Genomic DNA, 22,263 nt, shown 5'->3' with positions numbered 1-22,263 from the left:
GTGCAATGCGCTTGGAATGAGCGGGTATGGTCCAGTAAATAGCTCTGCATACACATTAACTCTGGTCCTACAAGCAATAGATCTGTGTTAACATGGCAGTGGCCCAGGGTAATTATTCCTACCCTTAAGGAAGGGCTAATTCCCGTAAGTGTAGTGTTACATGGGCACTGTTATATAGCATTTAGTCTAAATCAAGCTGAAATAACTTTACACAGTGAGGAATTTCAGATACATGCATACTTAGATACATGCAACTGATAGAAACTAATTACTCACCTCCAAAAGTGTATTTACACTCCAGTGTTGGTTAACCTTGTGTTTATCCCAGGTTCCAGCTCCTTATATTGCAGACATGCTATTTCAGTCTGATGTGGAGCAGAGTGGTTCCTTCTGGGGTTGGGGGACACAACTGAGAAGTACTTAGCATTGGAGACCACATTATATAAAATGGTGTCCTAGTTCAGCAAGCTGGAACCAGTTTATCACAGTGTGGCTGTGACCAAAGCTGTGTATTCTAAACTCTCTATGCCATTTCCCAAGAATTGATAACAATGGACCATTTGCAGCAGCTGCCCAGGGCACACCCAACCCCTCAGAATGTGATCTGGGTGTGAAAGACACCTGTGAGATAAAAGCTGTGATAACTCCCCTCCAGGAAGTTGTTAGCACCTTCACACCCAGCCTGAAGGGTCATGTCTGCTAATGGTCCATCAGTGATTCCAAATACCGTGTGACTCACAGAGTTAGATCACCCGTTGTGTAATTCCCCACCCTGGGGGAGGTACTGAGCAGTCCCACCTGGACCTGAGGGGGTATAATCTTGGAGGGTTTGGGCTTGGGGAACCACTCATCAGATCCAGAGGAGGACCAGAACCTCGATAGGAAGAGACCACCACTCTTGACCAGGCTGTGACCTTCATCTGCACCATCAGGTTTTTCACCTCCTTTACTTTGAACTCAGGGGAACCATGTGGGGCTCAGCACAGGGGGTAACAAACACCATTGTGTTTGTGCCCCAGGGTGCTGGGTTACACTTCTGGGTTTTGTGGGTTAAAACCATTTTCTCTCTGTGCTATTCCATTTCTTGTAATATTTTTATTAAATTCTAACTCTGATTTATATTCTCTCTTGTGGTGGGTTTCTTTCTCCTGCTGGTTTACCTTTAAACCAGCACAAACGGACATAGGCCTGTCTATAGCCCATCTCTGCAAGACAGAAGCCTTCATTCTTTGATGGGGATGAGGAAGACAGATAAAGAGTGTCATCCAGCTTCACAAAAAAGCTGTCCTTTGTTTGAAAGATTCCTGGATCAAACAGCAATTTCTCCATGACTTGGCCATTTTGATTTTCCCTCCTCTGCCCCAAAATAAACAATCAGATTTTTATTTAGGTACCAAAGTGAGGTGGGTGGTTTGAAATACCTTGACTGTCAAACAACTTTTGAATGAAGGAAAATAACTTTCATTCTTTTGGATGCAAAGGTTAGACCTGTGCCTTCTGAAATGTGGCTTACAACTAAATTAGCTTCTTCTTTGCTACATTTTGCAGTGAAGTCATAATTGTGTGTTTTACATTAGGCTGTTACCATGGATAGTAGGAGTCAGGATAGGATATGATGACATTAAAAGGTCACTTCAATGTCTAATAGCTATGGCTCTGGGAATGACTAATGGCATTGTGCTGCTGCAAATGTAGAGCTGGAACAACATGATGGACTGTAACTGACTCTTGTATACGCATAAATACCTCTGAGATTTAGAAGAAAGGATGACAGAACCATATTAACTAGTGAATAGGTTTATTCTTAATTTTGTTCTTTTTTGAGAGACATTGCATGCATGGTCATTAGAGAGGGTCATTTCACTTCCACAAAAATGTAACAGCAAGGTGGGTGTATCAATAAATGTAATTTCTGGTATAAAGCTATGATTGTGTTTAAACAATTAAACCTAAATAATAGTTTACAGGAAAATTACTTCAGCCATTAAACATCACTATTTATGGCATTTAAAAAACATTTCAAGACTGTTTTTAAGATGTGGCTCTTCTTGTCTGATCACAGGAAATAAGGGAAAATGTTTATATTCAGGACATATTTGAAGTATCTAACAGAAACCATGTAGTTCCTCCTTGATTTGAGACAAGTGGGTTTGATTTGGCAGGAGTACAGGACTGAGTCTTTCTGAATTGTTAACACAGCCCTGGTGGTTACATCTCAAATCTTTAGGGGATGGGAAGGAGATGGAGCACAAATCTCTACTACAGCAAAAACTGCTAAAACTAAAAGAAACTCAGAATATGTCAATTGTGAAGGTTGTTTTGTAGAATTTCTGTGGTGCTTTAATATAAAAATTTTATTTACTCATGCAGTTCATTGGGAAATTAAAAAAAACCCCAAAGAAAATAAACACCAAAATAAAGCCTTTCCACCATCCCTCTCCCTTTCTTTTTATATTTTCTTCCACTTGTTCTCTTCCTTGCCTCCTTGCTTGCCTGCTTGCTTGCTTGCTTCCTTCCTTCTTTCCTTCCTTCCTTTTCCCCCCGACTTTAAAAGTGAATGTATTCTATAGTCTCTCTTTCTATTAACCTGGCTGTTTTAGCACTAAGTTGTAACCATTTTCTAGTTACGGAATGTTTATTAATCAACCAGTGTTACCACATATGTGTTGCTTTGTATTTCACTTTTATACGTAGAGGAGTTCATTGCATATTTTGCATTCCTGAAAACTGTTTGTAGATTATTTCCTTTACTTGCAAATCTAGGCAATCTGGACCAAACTACCATTCATTACTGCTGTGAAATGGTGGTGTCTCCATCTTCTGTAAACAATACTCAGAGCTTCATCATAGGCCTGAACATCTCTTTGCTTTAATGCCATCTGCCAGTTATGTCATTTGTCATTCACAAAATTCCTAAAAGTTCCCAAAATTTGTACTCCAGATGAAAATTTCCTGTTACTGTTTTCCAGGAGTATCATAGGAAGACACTGTCCACAGCAGAGAAGAACTTAGACTAAAACCTGGATAACTCACAGTGCTCTTCTCACTGTCAATAAAGACCCTGCTTTCAGCAACTGACTCATCCCATACCAATGCACTTCATTTGGGAAACCCAAGAAGCTCAAATATCCTCCCAGTTTTTCTTGGTACTGAAGTAATCCAGTGCTGATCATGATGCGAGTGTCAGAGTGCACTGCCCAGTGTGTGCTGACCCCAAATACCACTGGTGATAGCTTAACACATAATGCTTGGCTACATCTACACTGCTAACAGGAGAGGGCAAGGGGCCAATTCCTGACCCCATAGTCATCTGTCACAGACTGGCTTAAGTCCCCACTACCTGTGGCTTTTCACGTCTCTATCAAATTTGCCTTGGAGACTGCTGGTTGGTGTAGTCCACAGTGCATCCATGTAGAGAAGAAAAGTTAAGTAACATGGGTGGTCAAGGATCCTAAGCAAGAGCCCACAGCCTCTCCCTATTTATTTAGAAGTGAGAACCCACCTTTTGAGACTAATTCAGTGTTTGGTCTTAAACTGCTAAGAAAATAAATAATAAATAAATAAATTAAGTGCAAATTAACTCTGAAAAAAAGCCCTCCCAAAATGCTATCTGGATGTTCTGGCCAGCACCTTTGACTGTAAGGCTGCCTTTTGAAAACATTTTGGCAGAGAAGGCAGCCCTAATGGGACCTTCTTTCTGAAGGCTGGTGAGAGACAGAGTTGCCTTTATTTTTTGCAGTTATGCAAGCAGTGGGATCTCTTCAGTCCCTTTTCCACCTCCCCTGCCATTAGCAAGTAGCACGGCACTTGCTATTAGCACTGCCTTCTAAGTAGAAGTTTAGGTATGCCATGGTATATGCCTGTCTACAGCTGCTTCTTTATAAAGTGTGAAATGCTTGTGTTTCTGAGGGAAAACTCCAAGATACTTGAGAATGTCCCTTGCAAATAGTAAACAATAATCTTGAATTTGCATTTTGTTCTTAAAGCTTCTGATGGAGATTTACCATCATCAGCTCCACTAAAGAGTGGGTGTAGTACATCTCACAGTTAGGGAACTTGCCCAGGTGATGATGAAAGATCAGAATAGTGTGTGTGGCTTGGTTTCGCGAATGAAGATTTGGGAAGGGCTGTCCCCACGTAGGTGTGCCCTTCCTGCCTGTGCAGTGGATTTTAGGTGAGGCTCAGCATGCGCAGAACTGGACCCACTGTTTAAGTCCTGAGGTTCATCTGCCACGGCCGAGCGAACTTGGACAGTGACAGTGAAGTTCCTCAGGACTAGAACCTACAACACCTGGCATTTCCCAGGAGGTCTCCTATCCAAGTACTAATCCGGGGCTGACCCTGCTTAGCTTCCGAGATCTGACGGGATCGGATGTCAGGGAGGCATTTAACAGTTAAATCAGAATAGTAATCCTTTGCATTAATCACACATCTTCCCTTCTGATGATAAGTGGCCATTTGCAGAGGCAGTTGCACTTTACCTGCAGCAGGAGAATAAACAAAGGAAGAGTGAATCCTTGTTCTAATCTCAAGTGCAGAGATCATTTCTTCTCCATAAATAAATTTTCTTTTAAAAGTGCACAACTGCACCATTTGAGCCTCTGTCTTGTGTCTTGGTATATGCTAGAGATGATCAAAGCAGCAGGTTTTGTGTAAAGCAATAGAAAAGCAGCATTTCAGAACATCTAGAGTTGGATATAGCACCACAGATCAAGGCAGAATCACAAGACCTGAACTATCTAAATTGTTTTTTCATCAGTTTGCGAGTGTGCAAAATAACTAGGTAGATCAAATGACACAATTTTGAAATTGTTTAGTCAACAGATATTCTCCCCATTTTTGTTCTCCCAAAAATTCCTTATATAGATTTTGAGCATGTAAATTTTTTCAGCATCCATTTGTCAGTCCAGATAATCAGTTCAGCCCTCAAAACAATGTTTCTATTTTCCATTACAGTGAGAAACAGCATTTTTTACCAATATTTTTCTTTGTTTGTGAGACAAATATAAACTTTTCTTTTAAATGACAATGAATAAACCAAGGCACTCTGTTAATAAGAAAAAATTCTCGAAATGAAGCAGATTTTATTTTTATTTTTACACAAACATAACATTGAATCAAACAAAACATTTTCATTGTATTTCTATAAGTGATTCATTCATTTCATGCCATTAAACAGAACAGAGAAAGCAAACATTCTCACTACACAAATAATCACAGAAATACATGTTTTTAGGCACCTGTTTCTTTTCAGGAACTTGAGCTCTAAAGTATTGCTTGTGAGTAATCATAAGTATCAGTAATCTTCACATGATTTATTAATGCCTTGCTAAAAAGCTCTGATGTAACTGCCCGGCACAGTTTTCTTTTTTCTATAGGGAGAAAAAATCCCAAGCACTGTCATAATAAGCTGGCTTTTGTCCAATAATTCCAAATTAATTTAAGTGTTCAAGAACTGGGTGTTAACTTCTTTTATATGTCAGGAGAGTAGGTAATAAAATAAACCCAGTCAGTCAAACTGTAGCAGCTCTTTACTCTGTAATAGTGGGAGGAGAGGGTGAGATCACCGGTTCTGCAAAGCTGAAGTGACCAGCTGACTTCTTTGTCTGCTACCCTGCATGCTCTCCACTAGCAAAGCAAGAGAGACATTTCTCCCTGCTACTTGGTGAATAAGGGGCTTTCCCATGTAGCCACTCTGCCCAATGTGGCAGCTAAGTGACCTGCTGACAGCCCTCCTGAAGAGAGTTTATGCCTCCATAATTTTTTTCTTCTTACCTCACACCTGTGGAAAGAAACAGCTTAGTTAATCACAAAAGTGATGCGTAGCTTTGGTTACCAATTTGAATAAGGCCAACTGAGAACACTGGAAGTAATTGTGTTATATTTTCTTCTGTTTAAGCTATGCAGGCTGGCTTAGTTCACAGCAGATATTGCAAGAATTTCTTGCCATCTTTAAATCTGGCATGTGCCCTTTCTGCCTTGGAATGGTTTAGGGTGTGTCATTTCAATGCTGAAGAATGGATGCAGGCATTTATTGCTGAGCTACCTTCTATGAAAGAAACAATCCCCCCTCTAGGGAGTTTTTGATTTTTTCTGTTAGTGTGTCACATGTCCATGCTGCATTATAATGGATTACTTGATTTTGTGATTTCTTTATTCAAGACCAAAAGCAGTCTATTTCAATTTATATGTAATATGTATTTCTACATTTTGAGTTTAGTCTTCTTTAGAGTCATAGAAGGCACAGTACAGTAGGTTAATACAAAACACTATGAACTGAATTCTTACAATAAAAGTCACATGTTTTTATATACTGTGTGTAGGAAGACAAGATTTCCTTTTTCATGTGCCAAATAGGCTTCTATTTAAAACATAGCAATAAGAAGATGTTCTGTCAGTCAAAATCCAGCTTGTTTTTAAATTTTTAATCAAAAAACAATCTAAATGAATTAATCTAAATAAAACAATGAAAGAGAAGTTGTGCCTACTTGTAACTGAAAGTCTGTTGTGGTTTCCTCAGTACTTTGAGATAACACCAGTCGATAAGAGTTCTTCAATAGTTCCCTTCATTCCACCTGGGAAGGAAAATATTTTTAAATATCTCCAGTTAGAAACTGAAGAGGGGGGCTTAATATGCTGTGGTTACTCTGAATTAAGATTAAAATGCTGCTTGATAGCTCCTGGCTTTTTTTAGTAGCAATTATTCTGAGTGCATGATAATACTTGTTAGTGACTGCATGTGCTTCAAGTTCTCCACTCCTTGATATGTTCTTGAACTTCTGCCATTTTGCAAGGGGCACTGAATCAAAGGTTTTGATGGGGTGACAGAGGACTGACATTACAAAATTAACATGTCCTGAATTACTATCCAAGAATCACAGACTTGCAGACAGTGTAGATTTTTAGAACTACACTCATCACTGACATTGAATACACTTTTGTCTTATTAAAATGCTGTTAGAAATGCTGCATCAAGTATGCTAAATATTCTAAGAAATTTTTAGTTATGGACTAATTCAATAGGAAAGGATTGTGTCAACTTAATGAATTAATGTATAAATGGTATTTTCAGTACTGTCCACTGATTATTGTCAGATACTGCTCTATTTTGTTGTATACTATCATTATAGTTTATCCAAGACTCATAATAAAGTCATTCAATCCATCAGTCTATTTAAATAACCTATTTGATGTGGAGACTGAATTAAACATGAGTACACTTGTGTATACAGAACTCAAAATTAATTACATTCAGAACCTTTTATAGGTATGAAGACCAGCATCCAAAAGCTGAGCAAGGCACATAGATAAATTACTTTTAGTTTTAGGTAAGGCTTGAACTTCTGAAAGTATCTTACAAGCAGCTCTGCATCTAAGATACATTTTAATCAAGTGCTATCAAACTTTTTGACAAGAAAGGGAGAGATCATTCCTGTTTACTCAAAGGTCCAATGGCAAATAAATTTTACAGTGTTAAAGTATGATGGAAAATTTTCTGAGAACCATTTAAGAATTCTTCCATGCCCTTCCAGTTTGATGGCCTAATTTGAGTAATGAACAAATTTTGTTATGCCCTGTATAGAGATTCTGCAAATACCTGTGTTGCAGATTTAGCATTGCTGCAAAGATCCAGTTTTCTATTATCTATGATGAATGTATACTACACTGTCTGATAAATTATGATATTATCCACTTCATCTAAAAAAAAACGGGCATTCTAATATAAACAAAATTCAGAGCAGTTCAGTGGCCTTTACAGGATGTCTCTTCCATTACTATGATTCTACAATATTATAGGGACAAACCCCCATAAATTCATAATTGGATAAGCAGGTGATAAAAGCAGCCATTCTTGTAGAAATCTTGACTTCAGTGGAGTCAGTCTACTTATTTCTTTCTGTCTTCATTTCTCCTTGAGTTTTCTTAACAAACATTTTGAAAACTGTTTATGCCAGTTTGTTCAGTTTATTGGAGACAGTAGGATTAGGCAGAGACTGCAAAGAATATGGCCATATGTGTCTGTTTCTGTCAATGATGTCATCTGCTGCAAAAACCCAGTTTCAGTTTGTCTATTGAATATATTCCTTTAACATGTCATATATACAATTCTATTTTTACTGTCAATTAGTAGCCTCAGTGAATGCATACAGCATCCTGCTGGTCACCTGCTTAAAATCCAGTCTGTCTGAAGAAGATATTCTACACTGCCAAGACCTGTGTGACATGTGATACTAAGCCCAGGAAATAAATTACTATCTTCATGATGTGTAGCATGAAGATATACTCTAAAGAATTGGGCTGAAAAACTCTTGCTTTGACACAGCCATTTACCTGGAAAAAAATTAGTCAGTAAAGATTTCAGATTATGGTATTAGCTGGAATTTAACTTGGCCAAAACAAACTAGAATATAAAGGCAGCCTGTTTGAGAAAACAGTAGAAACAGAACAGGGAAATTTGTCATGAGGGGTTTTCTGGTAGAGCAGACTGGCTGTAGATGGAGAGGATTCAAAGAAGTGGCCAGAACAGTAAGATGTGGAGGAAGAAAATGGGAAGTTTACTCCAAAGTGGCCTGCAATGTCTTGAGGCAATGCCATTATTCTGCTGAGATCGATGGGATTTCTCTTGGCTTTACAGCAGCCAGGACCTCAGTCTTGATGCTTATCACTCATGCTTGACCTTGCAGGCAAGGAAGTCACTGCAATTTAAAGTGCCTCAAAAATAACCTGTGTCTTTATGTGCCACAAGACACAAGACAGTCTTTATGTGCCACAAAGGCAGATATATTTATTGCATTGAAAGATCGTAAAAGTCAGATTTCTGTATCACATCACTGTTGTTTACAGAGCAGGAGGAAAGCTGGGCATGTCTGGATTTATCCCACATGTTGACTCACAACTATCCTATTCAGAGCCAAAAACCACTCCTAGTAACACTTTCAGTCACCAACAGCAACTGCCAGCCAGCAAAAGTAGATAAGAGCAAACTTTCAGTCTGCTTTAACTGGAAACTTGAATCTTGGTAGAAAAGGCATTTTAGCTGTTGGAAGGGGTAACTGGAGGTGCATTAGGCATCCTCTATTCAGTGATCAAATCATCAAAAGTTTTACAAGCAGTGGAGGTTTTTTGCATCTGGAAAGCTCTCCCAGCCTATGCTCTTCAGTGTCAAAATTGGTAAGTCCATGTTATAGCAGTATGTTTATCTGTGAAACTTGGAAATGGGGATTAATGAGATTTTTTTAAAGAATATCTGTGTTCAATATTCAGTGTTTTCCATATCACCTCTGCTTAATTTACAAGTAGGATTTCTTCTGTGCTCCTGTCATCTGTAATCTAGGCTCTGATTGTCTTCAAAAGTTCTTTTTTTTTGGTATTATTTCAGCTCTAATATGTTATTTGCGTCAGGAAACTGTTCAGTTCATGCAGCTGGGCTGTACGAAAAAGTTCCACTGATATAAAATCCAGTTCTCAGACACTTAGCAGAGTTGGAATAATAGGACAAATTGAAGACATGCCAGTATCTTCTGACACTTTCAAGCAGAGACATTACTGAATATACACAAGAACCTCTAAAGATGTGTTTAACAATTGCTGTATTTTATTTAGGAGTTCATACCTTTCAATTGTAAGCAAAGAATGACTGACATTTTTATTGTATTGCCAGGAGATTTCTATGCTATTTAACATGTTTCTTCTCTAAAAATAAGTGTAAGTATAAGGATTAAGATGACCCTCTTGTGAGGGACAAAGGAGTAACTTAGATTCTACTTGTTCTATGGAATTTATTTTTTTAAACTATGTTCAGAAAGCTTTGAGGAAATATACAGTATCCTACTGGTAGGTTTAATTCAATGGCAACTGACACTGAATTCCTCAAAACCTTTTCACAGCCAAAGCTTTAACTTTACAACTGCATTTCTATCTTGGCCTATCTAACCTTCATTGCACACATCACACACAAACATTCTTCAGGAATGTGGACAGTAGGCCTTATGCACCTACCTGATGTTTGTGCTTTTAGTTTATCTTAGCATTTGTTCCTACAGAGTATAGGAAATGGACTCAAAATCATTTAATCTAACTTACTGAATGTATTTACTCAGTAGATAAAAGGTTATATTTACTTGGATTGGGAACAATGGTCTTACTTACCCCCATCAGGTTTCATCAGCTTCATCAGGTTTCAAGTTCAGTTCAGATTTTGACTTGCATTCCACCAGTATGAATACTTGCTCTGGCATCTGAGTCACTTGACTTAGTCACCTCAGGCAGTTGAAATCTGCTTCAGTTTGTAAAACTGGCCTATGATACAACTGTCTGTCCTCTTATTGTGTTAAAAAGTGGGCAAAGATGCAGAACTTGGGCGAATATGCACAATGAAATAGAACAAGTTATTGGTAATCAGCAATATTTTTACTAAAAAAAAATAGAACAATTTGTAAGAAGTAAAAAAATTGCATGAAAGAGGGTGATGGTCATAAATGAAAGAGCATGTCATGAATCCTAAATAAAACTAGAGATGTCCTTTGTTATTCTATTGGCTTCTTAACCCAGATTTTCAAGCTCTGCAGATGGTACAGAAAGGGGTGAGGGATGACTAGGTCTCAGTCTCATTTGAGGCTGCGTAAACCATGACTCTATCCTTTCAAATGGACAGTCTTATACTAAGATTGATCATTTCTTACAAGTAAGATGAGAAACTCTGAATGCCCCATTCTGCCCATGTGTGCTTGGACCAGCACTACCGCTGTGCATCTCAGTTCTGCTTTGTGATTTCCAGTGTAATGCTACGTCATTTGTCCTTATTGCTGTGGGCTTTTGCTGCAGTTGCATTCTGCATATGGATTTTTCTGGAGCCAAGTTTTCCACAAGCAACATAATACATAAAATATGGCTACCGTCCAAAGCTAGATATCAGGTTCTCTTTCCTGAGATAAAAAAATAATAGAGTTATAAAAAAGAGGCTTCTAGAACTGGGTTTTATAGAGGAGGGAAAAAAGCTCTGCTTTTTTTTGTTGCATAAGCAAGTGAAATGAAAGCATTAATTTTTTGGTTTTACTATTTTCTTTGCTTATAATCTATGACAAGAAAAGAGCAGCAGAGAAAAGCATCAGTATATGCTCAACAAAATGTTTTGCACATCTGCAAGAGAAATAGAGAAAAGATTGCTATGTGTCCAATTAGAATACTAATTTCCAGTGGAATAATCGAAAAACAATCAACAAAAATGTATCTGAGGACTCTGAATACAAGTCTCTGAAAATATAAAGCGAGTCAGAGAAGTAAGAAAATTAAAAATCAAGACTAAGAAGACTAAGGATAATATTTTCTCTTGTTCTTGTGCTAAAGAAGTGAGAATGACAGAAGTCCTCCAATAAAAGGAAGTAGATTTCAGCTGCCATTTCTCCCTTATGGGATCTCGGTCATGTGTGTTTGAAAAAGCGCTTCCATTTGTTGTGCTGAAGATTTGATAACGGGTCTTATTTTCATTGCTCTGTTTCCACCTAGTGCTCAAACCGCACATTGCACTTATTTGTATGTACTAGAATCGATATCTGCAAATTGGTATTGGGCTCTGATTGCAGGAAATCTGCATTACAAATAAGGCAATGTAGGATTAAATATCAGATTTATAAAAAGCACTAGCTCCCAGACTAAAGGCTGTCAAGTCTGCTGCGTGATCTGTTCAGAAACAGAAGTATCGGTTATTTAACTCTTAGCATCCCTCTTGTGGATGCAATTTTTGTGGTTGTTCTCTTGTTAACTGAAGATAAATGATTTCATGTGAATAAAAGGGACCACACCATGTCATTGAGAGACATTCATTACTCTCACAGGTAAGTTGGTGCTTATGTTAAAGTCTAGAAAGGGATAGCTAAACCACCTGGAAATTTTGAGGTGGACTCAGTCTTTCCCCATAGAACACAAGCTATAAAGTACCTCACATATTTTATAACAAAATTAACATTTTAGTAACAGAAATACAAGATTCAAAAACTCACTTATGCTGCAGGATGAGAAAAGGAGAGATTTTATGCTGGACTATGAAATTTGTATTTTTTCAGGAGGTTAGGAGAGCTAGAAGACACAACTTCTGGATTTATTTTGGGAAATGTAGCAGGAAGCTAATGGACAGATAGAAGCACACACAGACAGGACAAGTGATGTTTAAATCTCTTTCTGTTCTAAGACAAAAATTTTGGGTTATATATGCTTACAAAAAGCAAAAAAAAACTAGTATTCCTTATCTCAAACAGCACTTTGCACAACACAAGCATGGCACTAACTTCAACAAGTATAAAATTTGGTTTTTTCCTATTTTTGTAGCAAAATCTAGAAGCAGCAATCCTGTTACTTCCCTGCTGTTGTAAATAGCATAAAGTAGCTAAATGACTCTTAGTTGCACCACAGGATTGTTATTTCTCCTAGCATCTGATGTGCAGGAAGATCCTATCTTCACAATTTATAGTTTGGATATTTTCTTTAGAAAAAAGGCTTCAGCTCCTGCTTTTCTCTTGTGCTTTCTCTCTGAGCATGTGCAAAATATGAATGCCCAGTATAAGAAACTGTCCTTTGCTTAGGAGAGCACACTAGGTGCTGGTTCAGTAGATAGAAGGCAACACAGCCGTGGCCACGTTTTCCTGGATAAAAGCAGGGTACCAATCATAAATGAAACAGCATGTCATGAAGTCTGAATACAACAGGAGAGGTCCCTTGCTATTACACCAGCTGTGATCACATTTATTTTATAATAAGCTTATTGTCGCAGGTTTGGCCTAGCTGTTGCCAACCCTGGACTGGCCCCCCCCCTTCCCCCTCCCAGAACCTTCCCAGCAAAGGAAAGGAAAAAAAAACTGAAAAGAAACGCACTCTAAAGAAACTGAACTGAATAAAAAGAATAAATTATATTTACTAACATTTACAAACCACACTGTATACACAATACATAGGATCTCACCCCCCAGGGGAGAGGGGAAGGGAGAAAAAGGGATTGATTAGCTGGAAAATAGGGAAGACACCAACCCAACCCAAAGAAATCGAATGAATCAAAAGAAACACAATTAAAAACCTCAAGGAAGGGGAACAAGAATGAAACAATCTCACCCAGGACAGGAGAACCACCAGGCACCGGAGGGACCAGGCTTCAACCACCTCCCTCCAGCTCCTCAGCCAAGGAAGGGAAGAAGAAAAAAAACCACTCCCCCACTGCTACGTGGAAGACACGTGTGGAATACTTGTAACTTCCTTAGATACAGTGGTTACTGAGGAAGCCATGGGTCAAACCATTACATTCTCCACCCCTTATTCCACACTGGTCTTTCCTCGCAATCTTTGTATTATTGCATTTGCTTATATCCCACACACACATATATATATATAGTCCATATGCAGTCCTTCAAGGCAGATGTCTTGTCATCAAGGATCAACACCAGCATAAGTTCAGCTTTAGTCCATTGCCTTTTGGTTAGAGTCACAGTTCCAAGTTGAGGCCTAGTCCACAGTTTAGGGCTGCCTTATCGTTGGACATCATGGGATACCAGTACCGGCTTTGTTTGGGTTTTTTCCTCGTCTCGTGTCTGGTTTCCTGCAAAACACAACTCAAAGCACAACATTAGTTCTTCCCCAAGGCTAGATTGCCTTGGGACACACACTGGATCTCACCATCCTTCCTCATTACCCACCAGGTGTTTCCGGACCCTTGGGCAAAAACAATCCCACGAATGGGTTTGTCTTGGCCCGAGGGAGGGGTAATCCAGACAGATTTCCCTAACATGCCTCTCAAGTGAATCGCTGGAACTTTGTCTCCATCTACCGTGTGGAGGGATTCTGCTTGGGCAGGACCAGCTCGATTGACAGAGCCTCTGGTGTTAACCAACCAGGTGGCCTTGGCTAAATGCTTATCCCAGTTCTTGAAGGTTCCTCCACCTAGTGCCTTCAGAGTTGTTTTTAATAGTCCATTGCACCTTTCAACCTTTCCAGCAGCAGGTGCATGATATGGAATGTGATATACCCATTCAATACCATGCTCCCGTGCCCAAGTGGCCACTAGATTGTTCTTGAAATGAGTCCCATTATCTGACTCAATGCGATCTGGAGTGCCATGCCTCCACAAGACCTGTTTCTCAAGGCCCAAGATAGTATTCCGGGCTGTTGCATGTGGTACTGAATATGTTTCTAACCATCCGGTGGTCGCTTCCACCATGGTAAGCACATAGCGCTTACCTTGGCTAGTCTGTGGCAATGTGATGTAGTCAACCTGCCAGGCCTCTCCGTATTTATACTTGTCCCAGCATCCACCATACCAAAGGGGCTTCAATCTTTTTGCCTGCTTAATGGCAGCACAGGTTTCACAATCGCGAATAACCTGGGAAATAGTGTCCATAGTTAAATCCACCCCTCGGTCTCGTGCCCATTTATAGGTTGCGTCCCGGCCTTGATGGCCTGAAGCATCATGGGCCCATTGAGCTAGGAACAATTCTCCCTTTTGCTGCCAATCGAGGTCTACTTGTGACACCTCAATCTGTGCAGCTCGGTCTGCCTGTCTGTTATTATCTTGTTCCTCATTAGCTCGACTTTTGGGCACATGGGCATCTACATGGCGGACTCTCACGTTCAATTTCTTTACTCTGGCAGCAATGTCTTGCCACAGATCTGCAGCCCAGATGGGCTTCCCTCTACGCCTCCAATTCATCTTCTCCCACCGATCTAGCCATCCCCAGAGAGCATTTGTTATCATCCATGAGTCGGTGTACAAGTAGAGCCTTGGCCATCCTTCTCTTTCTGCAATGTCTAGGGCCAATTGGACAGCTTTGAGTTCTGCGAACTGACTCGATTCACCTTTCCCCTCAGTGGCTTCTGCCACCCGCTGGGTGGGATTCCACACAGCTGCTCTCCACTTCCGGCTCCTCCCTACGATACGGCAAGAACCATCAGTGAAAAGGGCATAACGTGTTTCTTCATCTGGCAGCTGATTATATGGTGGAGCTTCTTCAGCTCGACTCACTGACTCTTCCTCTTCTTCATCTGCCAGGCTGAAGTTCCCACCTTCAGGCCAATTGGTTATAATTTCTAGAATTCCAGGGCGATTCGAGCTCCCAATTCGAACACGTTGTGTAATCAAAGCAATCCACTTGCTCCACGTGGCATCGGTGGCATGGTGTGTAGGGGGCACTTTTCCTTTGAACATCCAGCTTAACACTGGTAGTCGAGGTGCCAGGAAAAGCTGGGCTTCAGTACCAATTACCTCTGAGGCTGCTCGTATGCCTTCATATGCCGCTAGGATTTCCTTCTCCATAGGGGTGTAATTGGCCTCAGAGCCTCTGTAGCTTCGGCTCCAGAAACCAAGTGGTCGCCCTCGTGTCTCACCAGGCACCTTTTGCCAGAGGCTCCAGGAGGGACCTTTATCTCCAGCTGTGGAATAAAGTACATTCTTCACATCTGGTCCCGTCCTGACTGGTCCAAGAGCCACGGCATGTGCGATTTCTTGCTTGATCTGCTTGAAAGCCTGTTTTTGTTCAGGACCCCATTGGAAAATGTTCTTTTTACGGGTCACGAAATAGAGAGGGCTCACGATCTGGCTGTACTCTGGGATGTGCATTCGCCAGAAGCCTATGGCTCCCAGAAATGCTTGGGTCTCTTTCTTGTTAGTCGGTGGAGCCATTGCTACAATCTTATTGATGACGTCGGTTGGAATCTGGTGACGTCCATCTTGCCATTTCACCCCAAGGAACTGAATCTCTCTGGCAGGTCCCTTGACCTTGCTCTTTTTGATGGCAAAACCAGCTTTGAGGAGAATCTGAATAATCTTTCGTCCTTTTTCAAAGACTTCTTCTGCTGTGTCTCCCCATACAATGACATCATCAATATACTGGATGTGTTCTGGGGCCTCACCCTTCTCCAATGTGGCCTGGATCAGCCCATGACAAATGGTTGGACTGTGTTTCCACCCCTGGGGCAATCGGTTCCAAGTGTACTGCACGCCCCTCCAGGTGAAAGCAAACTGTGGCCTGCACTCTGGTGCCAGAGGAATGGAGAAGAATGCATTAGCAATGTCAATAGTGGCGTTCCACTTTGCTGCTTTGGACTCCAACTCATACTGGAGCTCCAACATATCTGGCACGGCAGCACTCAGCGGTGGCGTAACTTCATTCAGGCCACGATAGTCCACAGTCAGTCTCCATTCTCCATCTGATTTACGTACAGGCCAGATAGGGCTGTTGAAGGGTGAGTGTGTTCTGCTGACCACCCCTTGGCTCTCCAGCTTCCTGATCATTTTATGGATGGGAATCACAGCATCTCGGTTTGTACGATACTGTCGCCTATGTACAGTTGCAGTGGCCATCGGTACTTCTTGATCATTGACTCGGAGTAATCCCACAGCAGAAGGGTCTTCTGAGAGACCAGGGAGAGTAGACAACTGTTTGGACTCTCCTTCAATCACTGTGGCTACACCAAAAGCCCACCGGTACCCCTTCGGGTCCTTAAAGTGTCCTCTTTTTAAATAGTCCATACCAAGAATGCTAGGGGCTTCTGGTCCTGTCACAATGGAATGCTTTTCCCATTGGTCTCCTGTTAGGCTCATGTCAGCCTCTACCACCGACAGGTCCTGAGACCCTCCAGTTACTCCAGAAATAGACACAGTCTCTGTACTCTCATGTTCTGATGGCATTAATGTACATTGGGCACCAGTATCTACCAAAGCTCGATATTTCTGAGGATCCGATGTGCCAGGCCATCGAACCCACACAGCCCAATAAACCCGATTATCATCCTCGTCCCTCTCCTCCTCCTGGCAGGAGGCAGGGCCCCTCTATTGTTGTTTCTGGTCGGAGCATTCTCCATCTGACGTGTGTGATGCTCTGTCAGAGGCTCCTTCATCAGCATGGGGGGAGTTGTTTCTTTTGCGTCTCGGAGATCGATGTTTCTTTTTCGAGGTCTTTGCTTCAACTATGTGGACAGCTTTCTTGCCAGCTACTTTCCGTTTTAATTCTTGCACTCGGGCTTTAAGCTTAGAGGTGGGTTCACCGTGCCATTTTTTCATGTTTTCCCCTAGTTCGCGCAGAAGGGCCCACAAGAAACCACGCTCACTTTGTGTCTTACTCCTGGGGCTTCCAGTTTTCTCTCGTGCTGCATGAGATGACCGAGAACGGGAATAGGAATGAGAACGAGAACTGGAACAAGAATAAGAACGAGACCTTTCTTTGCGACCTCTAGAACGTCTGCGTCTAGGTTCTTCTTCATACACAGAGCGTCTAGTATTCCTCTGGTGGCCTCTAGTTCTCCCTCGTGCTGCATGAGGTGACCAAGAACGGGAACGGGACCGAGAACAGGAACAGGAACTTGAACGAGAATGAGAACGAGACCTTTCTTTGTGACCTCTGGGACCTTTGCCTCTAGGTTCTTCTTCATACACAGAGCGTCTAGGATTCCTCCCTACCCTTTCCCCACTGTAGAGGGAAGAATGCTGGTGGTTAGAGGGGACCCTCATGGTTTCCGATATTCTCCGTATCCAGTGACACATTCTGTCAACGTGTATCTCATTCTCGTCCATACTTAGAGGGTATGCAGATATCAGACATGGCATATAAGACTTAGGGGCCCCATTCATCACCTTATCCCACATCGGCTGTGTGCATGGCATCTTCTCTGGGACCAAGATGTCATAGTAATTTGGATCGGAGTATATAATCTCCAGCATGGCCAGTTCCCGCAGATACTGGATGCCTTCTTCTGCAGTATTCCACTCTCTTGGAGCACTCACCAAATACTCTTTAAATGGGTATCTTGCCCTCATGGCACGGAGGATTCGGGTCAAGAGAATGGATGCCATCTCCCCCTGTCCCATTTCCTGTTCTATTTCATGGTCTCGGGCAAGAGATCCCAATTGTTGTGCTTCATGACCTTCCAGCACATGACTACTGGCCCCCTGGTCCCAACATCGCACCAGCCAGGTGAGGATGCGTTCATCGGGCCACCGACTGTAATCCCTTCGTATATCTCGAATCTCCTTTGGGGTCAATGATCGTATAATTTCACTTTCCCTCATTATTTCCTGTCCATCTCTTCCACGTACTATTCTCTCTACCTGTGTTTTTACTCTTCCACTCCTTCGTGGAACCTCTCTCACTTCCTTTCTGACCCTCTCACGCGAAGATGGGGATTGTTCAGGCCGTGAAGATGAGCTTCTATGGTGTTCACTCCGGGAGGATGGGCTCTTACGTCGCCCACGCTGTGGAGAGAGACTTCTACTTCGTTCGAGCCGTGGGGAAAGACTCCTAGCTCGTGCACCCCGTGAAAGGGAGCTCCTGCGTTGTTCATCAGGTCTGATGAATGGAGGTAGCACATAGTCCTTGGAAGGCCGGGGTAAGGGCCTTCCCCGGTCATCTATTCCCTCAAATGTAGGTCTAGTATGGGGAGGCGGAATCATACTTCCAAGGGAGGGTTGCCTTTGGAGAGGCTGAAACGGTCCTTCCTCAGGCTGATGGAAGCGCGTTGACCTCCTCTCTTCCTCCACTGGGTACTTGCGTGTGTAGTCAGAGCACCAATCGTCGAATGTTATTCTATCCCAGGATGCTCGCACCGTCCCTTTCCTTTCTCCAGGCATGCCTCTGGTCTCTTTTGGGCGTGCCTCCAGTCCCATTAGGTGTGCCCCATCCCTTGTGACCACTCCTCCCTCTCTGGCGGCTGCTCCCTCTTCTACTGTGACTATTCTTTCCTCTTGTGCCGTCGCTCCTTCCATCGTCACAGTAGTTTCTTCCTCTCTCGCAGCTGCTTCTTCGTCTACTTGTTCTTCTTCTTCTTTTTCTTCTTCTTCTTGTTCCTCTTCTTCTTCTTCTTGTTCCAATTGCGGAGGTGGCTCTATGGGTTTTGTAGTCTCCTTTGTCCTCGTTGTTCTCTTCTTTATGGGGGCAGTGATAATCTTCCGGTCCATAACTTCAGTTTGAGTTCCCACAGAGTGAATAGGAACTGTATCCACGTCGGCTTGAGTTTGAGCTTCAACTGTGGTCTTGGTGGGTTTAGTAGGAATGGCCGCTTCCAGATCTGCAGCTTGAGTCTGAGTTTCCACAGAGCGAATAGAAACTGTATCGACGTCGGCCTGAGTCTGAGCTTCAACTGTGGTCTTAGCAGGCTTAATAGAGATGGCAACCTCCAGATCTACAGCTTGAGTCTGAATTTCTACCGAGCAACTGGAAGCTGTATTAGCTTCAGCTTGCGTCTGGGTTTCAGCTGTGGTTGTAGCGGGGACAGCAGAAATAGCCTTGTCCAGATTTGCAGCCTGAGTTTGGGTTTCTGTCGAGCAAACAGAGACTGTATTTGCTTCAGCCTGCATCTGAGTTTCAGCTGTGGTTGTAGAAGGGACAGCAGAAATGGCTTTGTCCAGATTTGAAACCTGAGTTTGGGTTTCTACTGAGCAAACAGAGGCTGAAACTTGAGTTTGGGTCCCTACAGAGTGAATGGGGGCTTTGTTGGCCTCTGTTTGAGTCTGAGTCTCAACTGTAGTTTTAGCAGGGACAGCGGAGGTAGCCATGTCCGGGTCTGCAGCTTGAGTTTGGGTTTCTACAGAAACAACATCGACCTCATGCTGTGTTTGGACTTCACTTTCGGTAGCCTGAACGGGGACTGCACAGGTCTCGGATGGCATATCTCCATATTCTATCCTGTCCTCAAGCCAGTGACAGTAGTCTATGGCACATCGATAAGCACTAGCCAGGCCCCAACACAAAGCAGAGACTCGCGTATACGGGTCCTCATAGGAAAAACACTCTTCTGATAAACAGCGGGCCACCTCAGCAGAGTCACACACTTCTTCTGGCGTGAACTTCCAAAGAGCGGAGGGTGAGATACGCCCTAGCACTTTACCGAGATCCGACCAAGGCCCATCCCACCCAGGGACTGGCCTGTCCAAAGCCCCTTCCAAAGTTCCAGCGAGTCCCCCAGAGGCATAGCCTTTCTTAGGTCTGAAACAAGGGAAGCAACAAAGTGCCAGCATTCTTCCAATCTTATACAACAGTTTCATTACCTTCATAAACACTAGTGCTGTCACAATACAATTTAGGTAATAACTGGGACCAATTGTAACAGTAGGGATCTCTCTCAATAGTCCATTAATGTCATAATTTAACAGACCTTTAATGTCAAGATTCAGGAGGGCCTTACATGGATGACAATTATCAGGCAGACCTAGGTATGTCCCTAGGAGACCTCTCAGAGTGGGAGTAAGCATTAGCACCATCAGTATGTAAAAGAATAGAAAGACACTTAACAGGAGGCCTTTCACTACAAGAGACTGCCAGGCCATGCCAGCATGGTTGGACTGACCTCCTCTGGTACCTCTCAGGTATTTGCTAAAAAGGGTGAAAACCATTCTTTCTATTGTTTACCTTATGCCTGAGTCCTCTGTTCCCAAACAAAAACCTTGTTTATAACAAAAAGATACTCTTTTGATAATACCACTTCAGTTGGCAGTTCTCCCGGCCACTGTTCTCTAAACAGAGAATTATTTACCAAACAACTCAAGGTCAGTATCTCGGTGGAACCTCCAATAATGTCGCAGGTTTGGCCTAGCTGTTGCCAACCCTGGACTGGCCCCCCCCCTTCCCCCTCCCAGAACCTTCCCAGCAAAGGAAAGGAAAAAAAAACTGAAAAGAAACGCACTCTAAAGAAACTGAACTGAATAAAAAGAATAAATTATATTTACTAACATTTACAAACCACACTGTATACACAATACATAGGATCTCACCCCCCAGGGGAGAGGGGAAGGGAGAAAAAGGGATTGATTAGCTGGAAAATAGGGAAGACACCAACCCAACCCAAAGAAATCGAATGAATCAAAAGAAACACAATTAAAAACCTCAAGGAAGGGGAACAAGAATGAAACAATCTCACCCAGGACAGGAGAACCACCAGGCACCGGAGGGACCAGGCTTCAACCACCTCCCTCCAGCTCCTCAGCCAAGGAAGGGAAGAAGAAAAAAAACCACTCCCCCACTGCTACGTGGAAGACACGTGTGGAATACTTGTAACTTCCTTAGATACAATGGTTACTGAGGAAGCCATGGGTCAAACCATTACACTTATGCAGCAACTCTGTTTTTTTGAAGTGTCCAGCATTGACTGCTGGATTAGGCAACCAAACTCATTTTAGGTCTTCTGCATAATCCTCACCCATCTTAGAATGTGAGGTAGACACAAAGTTGTTTGCTCCAATCCATGCAGACACCTACACAGAAACATACATGTATGTCATTATTGAACTCCGAATAAAATGGCCTGCCTGTGGAATTTTCATTTTCTAGACAGAGGAAACCGGTGGGCTGAGATTTTTACAGTTACGGCTTTAAGTTACAGGGATTAAAGTTTCATTTTACAGAACAATCTGTTTAACCTTTTGAAAGAGTAAGTGCATAGGACTGTATAGGTCAGCATTTTTCTAGCAGAACCTCCTTGTTAAAACACTATTATTTTCACCACTGTGAACATTACTGTGAACTCTGAGTTACAGAATGTCTCAAGTATACACCAGTTCAAATTATGCAACCTTCTTGCTTGAATAGGAAAATCAAAATATTTTTACAATTAAATTCTCCTAATTTGTGAAATAATATTAATTAAATAATGCTTTTAATGAAGAATGCATGGAGGAGGTGTGATTGTACTGTCTGTTGCTACCTGAGTCCCCTGCTCCTGAAGGAGAGTTTTCTGCATTGAAACACAGGTGTGCTTTGGTTTCAGTCCTTAAATCATCCAGTAGGAAATGTAAACTAGGGAAGGGATTGCTGTGGATGTAGCTCTACAGTGTAGAAAGCAGACTCTGTATGTGGGGTCTACGGAAAGTCCCACTCATTTTGATAACAGCTGCTTGTGTCTTGGATCATGGTAAGGGGAGGCTGTTTTATTCCCTACAGTTGCCAAGTCAGGTGAAGACTATCTGAGGCTTTCTAATACTTCAGAGAAAGTGTGACTGAGACAGTGTCCTTCTAAGGGGGTGGAAGGTAGGACTTCGTTACAGGTGAAAAAATACTGCCTGTATCTGACAGCATTACCCAATATAATTAAAATTAGTACATTCACTTCTAAGTAATTATTTGTAATAATACGTATAGTATTTCTTGACCTATCATCCTTCGAGAAACTGCTCTTGGCAAAATAAATGCTTACTTCCTTGAAGGACTGTATTTATGTAAATACTTAATAGATTGTGATTAAATTAAATTAGCACTATATATCCTCTTCAGGCTTGTGTATACTGTCCTATCCTGTGAT

The 22,263-nt window shown here is 41.9% G+C and overlaps 1 protein-coding gene and 1 long non-coding RNA gene across 3 annotated transcripts in view; one reads left to right on the top strand and one right to left on the bottom strand.

Annotated features, from left to right (window-relative positions):
* Positions 1 to 5,170: 5,170 nt before the first annotated feature.
* Positions 5,171 to 10,391, bottom strand: LOC139669251 (uncharacterized). The gene is made up of 3 exons (XR_011697214.1): positions 10,150 to 10,391; positions 6,489 to 6,575; positions 5,171 to 5,782 (listed from the first exon to the last, which is right to left on the bottom strand). It is a non-coding gene; the product is annotated as an uncharacterized lncRNA (long non-coding RNA).
* SCEL (sciellin) overlaps positions 8,928 to 22,263 on the top strand; it is an 80,869-nt gene continuing 67,533 nt past the window's right edge. For both annotated transcript variants that reach the window (XM_071549687.1, XM_071549679.1), the window contains exon 1: positions 8,928 to 9,171. The gene's annotated coding sequence lies outside the window, so the exon portion shown is untranslated. The remainder of the gene's footprint in view (positions 9,172 to 22,263) is intronic.

Source organism: Pithys albifrons, chromosome 1 (assembly GCF_047495875.1).
Source record: "Pithys albifrons albifrons isolate INPA30051 chromosome 1, PitAlb_v1, whole genome shotgun sequence".
Lineage (NCBI taxonomy): Eukaryota > Metazoa > Chordata > Aves > Passeriformes > Thamnophilidae > Pithys > Pithys albifrons.
This window is presented reverse-complemented; position numbering and strand designations above follow the sequence as displayed.